This window comes from Podarcis vaucheri (assembly GCF_965113315.1).
Source record: "Podarcis vaucheri genome assembly, chromosome: 9".
NCBI classification, from domain to species: domain Eukaryota; kingdom Metazoa; phylum Chordata; class Lepidosauria; order Squamata; family Lacertidae; genus Podarcis; species Podarcis vaucheri.
Genome location: NC_138767.1, coordinates 52,781,107 through 52,793,486, shown reverse-complemented (window position 1 = coordinate 52,793,486; position 12,380 = coordinate 52,781,107). Strand labels below are relative to the sequence as shown.

Here is a 12,380-nt window from a genome sequence, read left to right as displayed (position 1 = left end):
GGCATGGGAAAAATATCTGGAATGGGCATCTTAGGGAGGCTTTAGGAAAAATAAAACAGTAACAGTCTGGCAAAACATAAAGAAGTAAAAATACCTACAAATGTGCCCAGTTGCAAATTGCTGGGATTGAAGTGTCCTTTACACTTTGTGGAACAGTTAGTGAAATTGTGTGGAGTCAAGCCTTGTCAGATGAACTGTAACTCTGTATCATATTTTGTGGTCAAGAAAGAAGAAAAAGTCAAGTTGCATTTGAAATGCACGTCTGTAGTGTGGCAGAATATCACTTGTGTTTTATCAGTGGTAACATATACTGTAGCTTTCAATGTCACCACTAATGTAGTCAAACTAGGCACTGAGATATTTGTCTTTAATCTACTAATAATGTAGTAGGAGTTTGCCATGAGTGAGATGTCTTCATATGGTTCTGAAATAAGAAGCATAGCGTGCGTGTGTTTGTGCAACATGAAAGGCTGAATTTCCTAAACTTCTTTTTGAAATGCTTCACATAGGTTCTGTATGGCATGTGGAGAGGGTAACCACAACAGCTTTATTTGCTTTAGTTGTGCGCATGTAAAAATGAATGGTCCTCATTGGGAAAGTGCATTACCATTTGTATCAATAGCCATCTCACCAGCTTCATGGGGTTTGGATGAAGATATGGTACAAATGAAACATCTGGATACACATCTGCATCAACTGCACACAGAGGAGCCTATTGTCATCTATATGTTGGTCTGGGGCAATGGAAACTAAAAACCTATTGTAATTCTACTCTGTTGAAATAATAAATGTATCTATTAACTGGATGCTGTGTGTTGCCTCCAGTGCTGCTACTAGCAGAGAGTGTGACTCATAGGAATTAAAAACAATTGGATAAATATAGGCTTGCAGGTTCCACTTAGAGTCAATTGGCGATATACATTTCTAACCCATTAACTAAGTGTCCAAATTCTTTGCCAAATTAGTTCTAATATTTTAGGAAGTCAGAGTGTGTATTTATCATAACTGGTAGCCTTTTTAATCCTGCAGGAAAAATGCTTAAGCCTATCAAACAGGGATCAAACCCCAGCTCATTATGAACTCCAAACAACCTTGAGCAAGTTGCTATCTTTTTGCGCTTGAAAAAAGGTGGCAATCCCATTCAGGTGTGTAGGTCTCTCTATCAATCTGATGAGAGGTTCCCCTATTCTGCCCAGCAATTTTCCCTTGGGCTGAGTGCAACCCTGGGCTTGAAAAAGGGTTCCCCATCTCTACAAAGAGCATGCTGAAGGGCCTGCAGCACAGGTTGAAAAACCCTTTTTGTGCTGATGTGATTTAAGAGTTTGGTGTATTGGAGAATCAAGGAAAACCTGCAAGACACCAAACAAAAACTACCCCATAATAATTGTTAAGCTCAGAATTACTTTATAGGGCTCAGCATGCGTACACACACACACACACACACACACACACACACACACACACACACACTATTAATGTAGGTGTATGGAATGCCATGAAATTTATTCTTAAATGTGACTGGAAGGAATTTATTTATTTATTTATTTATTATTTTTAAAATAATTTTTTATTTAAATAAATGCTCCGTTGTAAAAAACAACAACTCAGAGTAGTTTATAAAAAGATGAAACAAGAAAACCAAGGGGAAATTCACAATTAAGCTTTAAAAACATACTTTTCGTGGAGGGAAAGAAATGAATGATTCTGAGAAACTTTGACCTAAAAGAAAAACTCTTCACCAGAAAGTGGGAAAGATGGATGTTATCATGGACTGAATATCTTAAATAAACTCTCCTACCTCCCCCCCCACACTTTTTAAAATGTTGCCAGCCAGCAGATGGAAAATTGGAAGTCCTTTTTCTTTTTTTCTAATGTTTCTTTTCCTTTTGTCTTTCATTTTCTGTTGCTTCTCTCTCTCTCTTAATCTCTTTCTCTCTCTCCTTTGTCCTTGTTTCTTTTGTCTCTTCTTCTTCTTCTTCTTCTTTTGGAATCCTATGTCTGGGGCCTGCATTAAGATCCAGGGATTGTGTATGCCCTGGGTGAGAGACAGGGTAAGGTCAGTCTCCCCAGAGTGAGAGTCGAAAGGAAGGAAGGATCCTAGCTTAGAGATGGGATGGGCTGCTGCTACCTTCTGTGGGTACTGGGGTCTGAGAATTGCTTTTAGAAGAGGTCTCTGTACTCTGTATTTTTTCACAGTTGTTATCTTACTCTGTTGGGAAGAACTTTAATAAAAATCTCATAACGAAACAAAACATACAAAAGTTGAAATACTGAAACAGATTAAAATCACCCCCCCATTTACAGTTACCGTGGTACCTCGGGTTACAGACACTTCAGGTTACAGACTCCGCTAACCCAGAAATAGTACCTCGGGTTAAGAACTTTGCTTCAGGATGAGAACAGAAATTGCGCAGTGGCGGCAGCGGGAGGCCCCCATTAGGTAAAGTGGTACCTCAGGTTAAGAACAGTTTCAGGTTAAGAACGGACCTCCAGAACGAATTAAGTTCTTAACCCGAGGTACCACTGTACATTTCTTCCCTCAGAATTTGCTTCCCCAAGTTGCTGTAAGGATCAGCAGGTACAGCAGACAGAATGGATGCCTGTTTCTGGGTATTCTCTCCATATGAAATCCAACCACAGTGTAGAACTTGCTGTGGTGATGAGAAGAGTAGTGTGTGTGTAATTAAATAGGGAAATGAATGTGCACATAAACCTCAGCAGTTTTATTACAGCTTGTCTTGCCAGCTGGCTGCTTTTGCCCTTTCTTGCTCAGTAGTTTGACTCATCTATTCTTATATATATATAAATGTTACAGGTTTTTTTGTTATTGGGGGAGGGGGAGGGCCATAGCTCAGTGATAGAGCATCTGCTTTGCATGCAAAAGGTTTCAATCTCCTTCATCTCTAGGTAAAGTCTAGGAATGTACCCTTTCCTGAAACCCTGGAGAGTTGCTGCCAGTCCGTGTAGGTAGTACTCACTGGGATGGATCAACAGTCTGACTCAGTATAAGGCAGCTTTCCATGCTCCTAAAGCAGGCAAAAGTGGAACTTCAAAAACAAAACCTTAGCTGGTCTCTCTTAAAACATGTTTAGAAACATACTCAGATGTAGAGTTCTTGCACTGTTTATGTTATATACTGAAGTTCTCACCCTGGGCCAGCAGGGGGATACTGTAGATAGTTATGCAAATGAAGGATCGAAAGTGACGTTCAGTGATTGGATAGTTTTAGAAAGTCGCTACAGTAACGTTGTACTAGAGCTCTATATAAGCAGGCTGACTGAGCCCTTCAGTTCAGTTCTGTTCTGGCCTCTGAATAAACAAGAGCTGTTTGAAGAATCGCTGTGTCGTTTGATATGTTCACCCACAACTTAACAGTTTAACTTGTCTTTTCCTTATAATTTCTAAAAGCTATCGGTCAGGGATGGAGAGCCTTCCAGTTGTTGGACTCCACCTTCCTTAGTTCCAGGCAGCATGGTCAACAGTCAGGGTTGATTTAATTTCTTTATTAAATTTATACACCACCCTTCATCATAAAATATCAAGGCAGTTCATAGAATAATGAGAGCTGTAGCACTGGGAAATCTTCAGGTGCCTTATCCCTGCTATGAGTTATTATTGACCCAATAAATGTGCTTTAAGAAACAAAGGTTGCCTCCAAGGCTGTCAGTGTTTGGTGGGAGGAATTCGAGTGCATACCAGAACTTTAGGTTTACACAGTTAAAGTGTTCTGTTGCTTTGGCCCAAAAAAACACTTTCAAAAAAAACGCTCAGAATTTTGTGGTTAGGAAGTGACAGAGAAATAAGTGGGAAGACATGTAAGCACAACACAAGGGAATTAGGATGAATTTAGGACAAATGTTCATTGTCATATAACCTCCCCATGAATAAATCAGAATGAATGCTCATTAAACATGGGATATAGTCTAGCATCTGCGTAAGCTTTGTGCAAGCAAAGCTGGATGAGTATTGAAGAAACAAGTCTGAATGGGCCCTTAAGTTTTCTGTCTGTAAAAATATAGTTGGATATCTCATCAATGAAGGGATTTATTTACCGTATTTTTCACTCTATAACACGCACCCGACCATAACATGCACGTAGTTTTTAGAGGAGGAAAATCCGTAGGCATGCCACCCGTAGGCATTCCCTCCATAACACGCACAGACATTTCCCCTTACTTTCTAGGAGGAAAAAAGTGAGTGTTATGGTGCAAAAAATACGGTATTTTTTAGTTAATAGAGGGGTTTAATCTTACAGCAACATTGTTTTAGTCATTTTGGATGGTAGTCCTGAGACATTAATTTTCATAGATCTGTAAGGCAGTTTGAGAACCTTATTGATTTTTTTCATTCATAAATAAATAAATAAATAAAGAGTGTACATAAAAACTTTTGTAAAGAAGCAGATCAGAAAAGTTTATAAATGGGGCCAAACCATCTAAATAGGCATGTGACATTGAGATAGCAGTAGTGATTATTGCAAAACCAGGAAAAGAGATAACAGGTTGAAAAGGCTGTGCAATTATTTTGGATTGTTTTCAGGTTTGGAAATACATAGTAAAGCCTTTTCTCAAAGCCTTTCCTAAAATTGCTTTTGGAGAGAGTTTTAAAAAGGGGGAAAGTGCAGTTCAAAGAAAGTAAAATACTTTTCAGACCTAATAGCTTAAATTGGAGAGTTATAAATATATGCTTAATCTGTCCCTTTGAGACCGATGGCGCTTGAAAGTGTTTTGGCTTTGGCTGATCATACCTCAAGCTTTCTTCCCTGAACACTAAGGCCCATTCCAGATTCTTGGATGGAAAAACACATACATTTAATCACTGTGTGTTCTGTGCTGGCCCCGATGCAGTGTCACCATTTAAATATCTTATTACCATAATGATTTAGGGGGAAACTTGTTTGGAAGGGGGGGGAGTAAGCCTAGCTATGGGGCATGAAGCAAAGTATGAGTTGGTGGTATGAGAACTCCAACCCTGCCTTTGCACATGAGAAATACGCACAGCCAGGTAGGGAAATTTAAAAACAACACCCAAACAACTCTTAAGTTCAGGTCCCCAAAATGCCATAGTAATGTATGAGAGAGTGGTAGTGTCTCTGCTTTTCATACTTCTCAAAGCCTAGTTTAAAACCTGGTTTTGAATTAGCCTTGGCAACATCTCAGAAAATGCCTCCACAACCAAGGACCACATAGCAATTATTATAGCAATGGACATTCTAGTTGAATGAATCACTGAATCTCCCAGATGTAGGCTATTGTGCATCCAGTGCTCAAAGTGCAACCAGAAGCACAATTGTGAGTAGAGGATATCTGGACAGTTCAGTATATCTGGATATCTGAGGATATCTGAGCAGTTCAGTATTTTCTGTGTGAATTTATATGTGAGCTGCCTTATAGGTTCTGGGACCAAAGGTGAGGAAGTAAATAAATAAAATGTTGATTTTGCAAATAAACGAGTCTCTAGATCACAAGTATAATTGATATCTCTCTGTTCTGCTTTGGTCAGACCTCACCTGCAGAACTGGGTCCAGGTCTGGGTGCCAGAGTTTAAAAAGGATATTGACAAACTGGGACATGCCCAAAGGAATGATGATGAAGAACCTGGATACCTAATCTTATGAAGGAAAGTTGGAAGAAGCAAGTTTGTATTTATCCTGGAGAAGAGATTGTTAAGAGGCAATGTGGTAGCAATTCTCAAATATGTGAAGTGCTATTACATAGATGATGGGACAAAGCTGTTTTCTGATGCTGCAGAGGGTGGTATCTGAACCAACATGTTCAAATTACAAAGAGGGTGATTTTGACTAAACGTTGGGAAGACCTTTCTGGTGGCACACCCTATGCCATAATGGAACAGACTGCCTTCCTTGGAATAGTGTTTAACTCTCCATCACAAGGGGTTTATAAGCAGCAGTTGGATGGTCACCTATCAGGGATACTGTAGCCGTAGGTTTTCTGCATCAGCAGGGGACTGAGCTTGATGATTTTTGAGGTCCATTTCTATCTGTATGTGTCCATGAATCATTTTCTGTATGTGTGTCTGCACATGCATGAAGGAGAGAAGACTTGGTTTTGAGATATTATCAGATAATGGAAAACAAGATTTGGATAAAGCCTATCCATGCAGGAGAGTACAGTCAGAAATATTCCATAGATTACAGGTCTTTGCGTGATGAATGGGAATGGTTGAGAGAGAAAGAGAGGTTTTAAGCATGCCTGGTAATGAGAGGCCTCTTGAAGCAGTATAGCTTCAAAGAAAATGAGTGCCTTGTGGTGTTCAGTATTTAGAGATGAAATTACAGGTGAATAGGCTGGAAGCATGGAACTTTGACAGATATTGCAGGCATGGGGAGAGCTTAACTGGAATGCTTAATAATAGATATTTAATAGGTTCAGCGGTATCTATTTTCCCTCTGTGTCTACTAGCTGCTTGAGTGTTCTGATGTCATACCCGCTGCTACTACTGCTTACATCCCCACCAGCTAAATGCTGAGTACTGCCTGCTTTTATACACCCTTCAAGTACAGTATTCTATCAGACCTCATAGAATGGTCTTGTTCATAACTTCCTTACTGCCATGTTATAAAGATTTTGCTGGCGGCGGCTTCTCACAGTATAAATTTCACTCCTAGGGCTGTTCTTGCTAGGAATTCCACGATAAATTACTAAGTTAAATTTCTGACATAGATATTGCTGTCCTGCTTGTGCAAACAATTACCCCTCGCCTTCGCTCTGATTTGCTTTCTACTACATGCACAGAGAGGGGAATGCTGGCTGATGTGCAAACTGTTGGCAAACTGCACAGGGAACTAGGGTGAGAGAGAAAGTGAAAATGTATCAGGATGCACATCCAATGTCCGTCAGTACTGCATTATTCTCACTGATGTGCCTTTGTTTCAAATGGCGCTCCTAATGCATAACTATGCATGGCCAAAGCTGGATTAGGGTGTTCATTGGCAGAGCCTAAAGTGCTATCTAAACAAAAGAATGTTGAACACTTTCCAGATTCAATTTGGCTCCACTTACCTTCTCAAGTTGTGCATGTGTTTGGGCATCAAGGCAGGGCAGCAGAAGTGAATGAAAACTATAGTGTGACAAGCAATATCATGCATGCATTTGAGCATGTCAAATGTCAACACATACTAGTCTGCCACTGTCTCAGAATGTGACCTAAAGGCACCGTAGGTCACCATCTGGTGAAGCTAAGGAGGTCTGGGTCTGGTCAGTAGAGAAATTACAGAGAGAGGTCAGAGTCTCAGGGGTAGAGGTAGCACCCCACCCCTTACCATCCCAAGCATATACAGGATCTTTGAAGTTGAAGATGGACCTGTCTTAACTGAGGATTCAACAGGCAGCTCTTCCCCCCATGAAGGGACATTTCCTTAATATTAACCAGCAATAAATAATACTGCTTTGTCTGATTCCTTTGTTCATTATATCATGAAACCAATGGACCAAGGGGTGTTTGGTATATCCCTCCCTGGTATGCCCCTCAACAAAAACAAAAGGCACACAGTTTGAGTTTTACAAAAGCAACACCAAGAGACTAAAGGAAAGAAGTTGAAAGGCACCACTGCCACCCGCTGGACTGGTTGCAAGTAAGAAGGCAGGCAAGGCAAGGGATGGCTGAGGGCAAATGGATGGACCCATGGAGGCCATGCTCTTTCTACCAGTTGCTGCAAACCGCAGGAAGGGAGTGTGATCTGGTCCTACTTGTGGGCTTCTCACAGGCATCTGGTTGGCCACTGTGAGAATAGAAAACTGGACTAGATGGGCCATCTGTCTGACCCAGCAGGCTGTTCTTACATTCTTGTGGTTGATGGGGCAATCCTCCATAATGGGCCAGCCTGCACTGTGTGTGTGTGTGTGTGTGTGTGTGTGTGTGTGTGTAAGTACGCTTTGGGATTCTCTGTATATGGTTCCAATTAAGCACTAAGGTTGAAAGCTTTTCCTTAGGGATGGGAGAAATAATTGTTCAGTTGTTTAGTCGTTTAGTCATGTCCGACTCTTCGTGACCCCATGGACCAGAGCACCCCAGGCCCTCCTGTCTTCCACTGCCTCCCGCAGTTTGGTCAGGCCAGTGGCGTAGCGTGGGTTGTCAGCACCCGGGGCAAGGCAAGTAATTTGCGCCCCCTAACCCGTGGATTTGCGCCCCCTAACCCATGGATTTGCGCCCCCTAACCCTAACCCCCAGATGTTGCGCCCGGTGCGGCCGGCCCCCCCTGCACCCCCCACGCTACGCCACTGGGTCAGGCTCATGTTTGTAGCTTTGAGAACACTGTCCAACCAGGGAGAAAGAATATCTTAATATAAAGGACACCCCTCTGGGCTGTTCTCTATCCACTCTACTTTTACTTCCTTGCAGTTGTTCTGACCTGCTTTCTCTGTGACCTTCAGCGTGTTTATATGAAGCTTTCCCAGGTTACAATTTTAGTCATTTTTATGACTTGTAATAGTAATCCTCTGGCTAAGAATTAATTGTAACTTGGAGAGCAGCCTTCAGTATAAAAGCTAGGTATATTTACCTTTGTCAAGTACTGGGAGATCTAGGAGAATGTTAAAGAATTGGAGCTCCTGCTTTTATCTATTCCTGCATGTTTACAAAGCACAGGATAAAGGAAGGTATAATTATTCACATGAAGCCTTGGCTATGGCCCAATGTGTTTCTTTAAAAAAGAAACAAAAAAACCTATCAAATCAATGTTATACAATCGATTTTTTTTTTCATTAGTGCTCTGTATACCATTGTTGTGATGATATGTGCCAAAAGAGCATCCAATTGCTCTAGCTTGTTACATCAATATCAGAATGTGTTCCCTGGCCTGCATGCACACACATACCCTCGGAGAAGCTCTAAAAGACAAAAACAAATCCCAACCCAATAGCTGCTTTCAAAGTATGACAACAGAATAACACCAGAAAAGTGTCAAGTTAATTATCTCTAGCCAAAGGACTGAATCAAAATAATACCTATTGTACAATCTTTCTTTTGATTTTTCAACATGACCTGAAAGGGGCAACTTCATGAGTGTTCACTGTTCAGGTTTTTTTTCTTCATCAGCTTAGCATTCAAAAGGTTTTGGCTGTGATTTTTTTAATGTTAGTGATACTTTAGTAAAAGGAGCTGTTGTTCTCTAATGAAAATGGGAAGCAGGCTTCCAGTACAGTAGAGGTTTTTCAAAGGCTAAAGTGTGATCCTATTAGGGTCAGAATTCTTCTTTCTCTTGGCTCAACTGCATCCATGTTGTTGGACTCCAGCTAACAGCTGGGAAAAATGCCTTCAACTTTGCTTTTTTCCTTTAAGCATAGCACATTTGAGACTAAGCATATTTAAGGGATGCTAACTTTTTCTTATACAGTGGTACCTCGGGTTACATACACTTCAGGTTACATACGTTTCAGGTTACAGACTCTGCTAACCCAGAAATAGTACCTCGGGTTAAGAACTTTGCTTCAGGATGAGAACAGAAATCATGCTCTGGTGGCACAGCGGCAGCAGGAGGCCCCATTAGCTAAAGTGGTACTTTAGGTTAAGAACAGTTTCAGGTTAAGAACGGACCTCTGGAACAAATTAAGTACTTAACCCAAGGTACCACTGTAGCTCAAGTTCATATATTTATGTTTAACTTTCATGCTGATTCATTAACACCTTGTTAAGTTTGGCACATTTACTTTTAGGAACGTTGCACATCTAAGGACTATATTATTTTTGCAAAATTGTGACTGCATTAATTCAGCCTGGTAAGATTAAGCTAGAGACATCTTTGCTGCAATTGCCAAAAACAAACTAACTTACAACAGCATTTAACCCCCTTTAAAAAAAAATATCTAGGCAAATGCAACAAACCAAACTGGATAATAACTTTTATTAGGACCAACCAAAAAGTCACAAAAAATATGATAAGCTTATAAATTCTCTAGAACTCCTTGTCAGGCAAAACATTGCATGAAGCAAGGGGTGATGGGATGAGGAACTATTTGCTATTGTCAAGCTGTGTTAAAGGCACAGCAGCAGCTGGTATCAGTAAGGAAGCTTACATCTAACATGCTTTGTCAAAAGCAAGTTTCTTAAAAAGTTCTATGAAGTACCACTATTATCCAGTAATAAAATCTACCCCTCTGTTGGCTGGATATGCCTTTACCTCACAAACTTCATCAGTAGGTTGTGCATTGACATCTGCATTGGATTATCTGCTCTCATACAGTAATTCTAGTATAAACACCTGAGAGCATCAATGCTCCGATAATTTGTGAAGACACCGCAGACGTGACTGTGTGATTTAAACAGCAGTCAATCAAGTGAACAGCCTGAATTCCAGGCTTAACAGCTGCTCAGATAGGATCACACTTCAAACTGAATCTGGAGCAACTCCTGGTGAATGATGGCCCTTTAAGGATTTTAAGGCCACATACATAACTCTTCTACTAGTAGATGGGTATGAGCTTTGGCTGAGGTCCTCAAACCACTGACTTCAGAGTAGTGCACTGGCAGTCACCTGCTTCTTCTTCTTCTTCTTCTTCTTCTTCTTTTGCAGTCATTTTAGCCATAATTACAGGCCCTAAGGAGGTCTGGTTGGATTCAAAGAAGCTTCTGTTTAGGGATCTTCGTTCGTTTTGCCCACAGCAGACTGGGAGTTCCTGCCAAAATCTGCTTGTTTACATTAAAATTACATTGGGATGTAAAAAAGAAAAAGAAAAGGATCATCTGCAGCACAAGTTTTTCACAGACTGGAAGGTGCTGTGATAGGGAGCTATCATTGCTCATGGTACATCTATTCAATTCCCTTCCTGCTTCACCCAGGGTGCTCCTGGACTGTTGCTGTTTTCAGGATTCAGTTGCATACTGGCAAATTCAGGCAGCACAATTATAGTTAACTGGGAGATCTGGCGGAACAAACCTGCTTCCTCAAAAGATCTGACTTTTTGAAAAAGGAAAGTGACTGGAAAGTATGGGGTAACACTTGCTTTGACACAACATCATGTAACCGCCCTGCAAACACATCAGAATGAATGCTAAATAGCCAGATTGTCTGCAAGCACCCACAGTCCCCGGGCAAACAGATTCTGCAGATTTTACAAAATTATAAAAGCTTTTTGATGAGATAGCCTAGTGTTGAATAAAAGCATGAATTTGAGTCTTGCACCAAAAAGAGATTTTGTGTGTGCTTCATTTGAGCACTCGCTCATTTAGCTCCTCCTTCACTGTTTCCTGCTCCAATCCCTTTCCTTTGGAGTAAGGGAAAGCAGTAGTGGCAAGTGGTATGGAAGCTTCAGTCGAGTTTGGTTTTGTGCCAGGTATGGGACTGAGATTGCCACTTCCATAATCCCTTTTGGGTGAACTATTTACATCAAAGAGGAAGCTCTTCTACCTTGTAGAAATGATGCCAGTAGTGTTAGTTTCCCAATGTGGATTCCCTGGTGGGATGAGCACAAGCACTGTTGTGGCCCCTGATTGCTTGCTGCCACCTTCCACTAGCCCAGGTTGAACAACTGGGTCCTTGGTATAGGGGGATGTGGTTGTTCTCATCTTGAAGACTTATAAAGCCCTTTTGCCTCAAATTTGCTTTATTGAATCCTTGCGGCACCCCTAGTAATGATAGTTCTATCACAGTTCTTCACAACTTGTGACCTGCCAAACTGAACTCATCCCTCCATCCCTTGTATTGCAGCCTATTTCAGACCTGGAATACCCCTGGTTTCAGTGTCTCTGGCCAGCACCAAAAAACAGGAGGTTTCTCAAGCTCTATTGTGGACTACGTTAGTGTTGCCATATTTCAAACAGTGAAAATCTGGACAGAAAAGTTGTTGCACTTCTTTTGCCCAAAGTTGATGAGCTTTTTTCGGAGCAAGACCACACCGGACACTGCTGATGAATGCGGTGTTCCAAATATGTCCAGACGTATGGTAACCCTAAACTACGATAAAGGATTTGACTTGGTGGACCAGTCATAAATGGTGCTAGACGTTGTAGGGGAACAACAAGACAATGAACAGGATGGTGATACAATGACTACTGCAGGATTGTGTTTGCAATTGTTTAAGATAAAACCTATTTTGGAAAGACTATTTTGGAAAAACCTATTTTTGGAAAGAAACTACTTTTGCCATTTTTATGGGCATTTATTGTTTGTTTACAGATAGTTGCCTTGGTGATGTTGTGTTGATTGCAAAAGCTCTAGGGGGGCAGCCATTGTACCAAATGTGCTGTTTTGAGAATCATAGAATTGTAGAGCTGGAAGGGACCATGAGGGTCATCAAGTTTAGGATTCTGGCAAGACTGTCACCCTCTATATTCTCCAGTGCCATCTATATTCTCCGGTGGTTCAGTACAGTAGACTTCTGTCACCATCCATATTAATGACATAAAACTGGCAAACTGGTGAT

General features: G+C 41.0%; 1 protein-coding gene across 33 annotated transcripts in view; it reads left to right on the top strand.

Annotated features, from left to right (window-relative positions):
• The window catches only part of SORBS2 (sorbin and SH3 domain containing 2), a gene marked incomplete at its 3' end in the record, with an annotated part of 177,085 nt that overhangs the window by 53,379 nt on the left and 111,326 nt on the right, over positions 1-12,380 (top strand). The window lies entirely within an intron of this gene.